We start from the raw sequence: 3,501 nt of genomic DNA, 5'->3' as shown, positions 1-3,501 counted from the left end.
TGTGGAGTCGGTAAAAAAAAATAAAAAATACTGATTCGACTCCTTCACTTAACCTTGAAATACACTTCATTTCCTTACACACATTTAGATGTTCTGCGTCAGTATTGACCCAAACCAAGAAAATCCTGATCTTTTCAAAATGGAGCCTGTCTGACATAAAAAAAAAATGGATAGAAGTGAACCTTTTGATGTCTTAAACCTCTTGGTTTTGGATTTAAAAACTTCTACTATTAGTAGTTTTGAGTATTTCGTACATATGATCATTCTTTTGCTGTTTTAGCCTTTTACTGACCCTTCAATTCGACCAACAGGTGAATGTTTTTGCCAGAACCTGTGAAAATGTGGTTGGAACGCAGACTGTTTTTCAGACTTTTTCAAAATGAGCACTCTGTTGGAATTTCCGTGTTTGCAGAATAATTAAGAAAGCAAACTTGTCTTTGTGCGTGTTTCATTACATATTACATCGTATGTAGAGAGAGAGAGAGAGAGAGAGAGAGCGAGAGAGAGAGAGAGAGAGAGAGCGCGCAAGAGAGAGACAGGCTGAGAAGAGGGAGTGATGTATACCTACAGTTGGTTTATCCCAGTCTACTGCCATAAGACTCTACCAGTCATCTGGACCAGAAGTGGTTCAACCTGTTTGACCAAATGCGGACATTGGTTGAGTATTACTTCTATTGTCCATAGGTGTGAATGGTTGCCTGTCTATATATGCCCTGTAATTGACCGGCGACCAGTCCAGGGTGTACGTCCAAAGTCAGTTGGGATAGGCTCCAGCTCATTCGCGAACCTAATGAGGACAGGTGGTCTCGAAAATGGATGGACGGATTAATATTGTGGTTGTGTAGAACTGCGCTTCTGCTATTAAAATAAGGTAACCCAAATTGAATCCACTTGACTTTTCTCCCCCCCTCAGAGAAAACAGCTTGTTTTTGTTTCCATGTAGTGAAAGGAATGGATGTTAAGTGGATGTTGCCACTTGTTATTCACTTGTGATCAAGGGATTCCCAACATAAGTTGGCATTCTTACTTTGTACAACCAAATAATGAGTGCCGGATGATGAACATGAATATGAAGCAGTCTTTCCAGTGACAAGCCTAATGTGCACTGGCCCCAAAGAAGATAAGACACTTGAAATGAAATATTTAACTTGTTTAATTCAATCATCAGTTATCAATTTCCTGATGATTTCAGTGTCCCATCCATCCATCCATTGTCTGAGCCGCTTATCCTCACTAGGGTCGCGGGCGTGCTGGAGCCTATCCCAGCTGTCATCGGGCAGGAGGCGGGGTACACCCTGAACTGGTTGCCAGCCAATCGCAGGGCACATACAAACAAACAACCATTCGCACTCACAGTCATGCCTACGGGCAATTTAGAGTCTCCAATTAATGCATGTTTTTGGGATGTGGGAGGAAAGCGGAGTGCCCGGAGAAAACCCACGCAGGCACGGGGAGAACATGCAAACTCCACACAGGCGGGGCCGAGGATTGAACCCTCCTCAGAACTGTGAGGCCGACGCTCTAACCAGTCGTCCACCGTGCCGTGACGTGTCCCCTTGAGGCAAAAACAAAAACCAAAACAAAATTAGCCACTGACTTAGCTGGTGGATCGCTTTGAGGCTATTAGATTACCACAAACGCTAGAGTTGGCAGTTATGTCAGAACAGCTATTTTTAACATATGGGCCAGTGAACATGACTCGCACTGACTTCAAAACGAGTTGCTAGTCGACAATCAGAAAGTTTGGACTTTTCTGTTGACAATGTATATCATCAGTTTAAAATCCATCTTTAAGATTAAAGACTGGAAAATCTTGCACATGGCAAACACAAAACAAAGGACCATAGTTTTAATATTTAAAAATTTTATTACCGAACATAATCTCTGAGGAACAACAGCAGTTCTCGCGCTCTCTGTACATGCAACTGTAGAAAATAACAATTTTGAATTTTTCAGTTTTAGTCTTATACCCACCCATCCTCATTTCAGGTTCTCGTCTTTTTTTTCTCGTTTTCTCAAGAAATCAAAAACAGCTAAAAGGTGAAAGTACTGGTTTTCTATTACAGCACTGACGATAGCATCAACAAGCCCTCAAATTTCCCCAGCCCCCTTAGCTGCTCCAACAGTATGTACACAAACTACATTGTACAAATAAAAAAAAAAAAGTTACATTGTTACATCAGATCCACCTGCGGCGAGCGTACTCTGCTCTGTTCCGTTAGAAGCCCACATTCGCCAACTTTTCAGACTAGTACAAAGAAGAGGGTGCAAAACGTCCTTGGAGGTTTTATTTACACAACTATTTACAGTATGTCTCTTTCACGCATTACAAGGAGGAAAATTTACACAGCGGAGACCAACTTCAACCAAAAAATACCACAGGTGCCAGGAAAAAAAAAAAAAAAAAAAAAAAGATAATAAATAGGGTATTTCTCACCATTTAAAGAGTAGTTCTCCATGCTTTGTATTTCTCATTGTCCATTCTAAAAAAAGAATAAAGAAACAGCTACAGTCTGGGTTTGAATTAAAAAAATAGACAAAAGAAAACTAGAATAAAGGCTTGAAATCGTGATACTATTGAATGAAAAAAAATTATAACTATCTAAATCCAGTAAGAAAACCAAAACAAATGTAAATTATGAGTCAATGTGAGGAGAGTAGAGGTAATATGTTGCTGACTGAGGTGGTGTCAGGCTAGCATCTGCATCACCACGGCCAAGTGCTCTACTGTGCATCTGACGACTGATGTGTGTGCACTCACTGGATGCGGGAATCATTCGGTATGGGTGATTAGTCACACTGGAAAATCAACCTGATTGAGTCTATTGCTCCGTGTAGCGATGTGCAGGAGGCGTGGGGAAGGACCGGCGAAAACGTTTCCAATGAATTGCACAGTGTGCGACTGTGGCAACCATCACCATTTCAAGCCTTTGTCGTTCAAATCAGTGATTGATTACACGAGTAAAAACAAAGGCTGACAGATGAAAGTAAAACACAGAGGACGTCTTGTAAACAATAGTGAAGGTGTCGGTGGACAGGACATATAGTAGCGGGTTTACATTCTGCTTGATAAGCAATATGACTGACATGCCACTGTTGTTAGAAACAAAAATACCCAGGAGATACACAACAATGTTATACAGAAATACAAAGACAAAATAATTATGTTACCAAAACACAACCCTAGCTTGGAAGAACCCAACACAAACCAAGAATATCATTAAGTGCGGGAGGTTAAAAATCCAAACATGAATGTCGATGTGGACCAGCTTGGAGGTGTGTAACTATACTTCTAGCCACTTTGTCTGCACAGTGTAATAGCACTCGACTACACAACCCAAATGCTTCAGTGACTTGATTGACTGACAGTATGTAGAAGGCCTTTGAGAGTATATAGAGCGTGAGCGTGAACAGAATCATATTTTGAACAATAAAAGCCAATTCATTTAGCAAAGACTATATCGATTTCAGCATGTGTCTGCGTGATTCCATTTGGGTGCT

This window comes from Phyllopteryx taeniolatus, chromosome 2, assembly GCF_024500385.1.
Source record: "Phyllopteryx taeniolatus isolate TA_2022b chromosome 2, UOR_Ptae_1.2, whole genome shotgun sequence".
In the NCBI taxonomy this organism is placed as follows: Eukaryota; Metazoa; Chordata; class Actinopteri; order Syngnathiformes; family Syngnathidae; genus Phyllopteryx; species Phyllopteryx taeniolatus.
Note: the sequence above shows the minus strand (reverse complement) of the source record.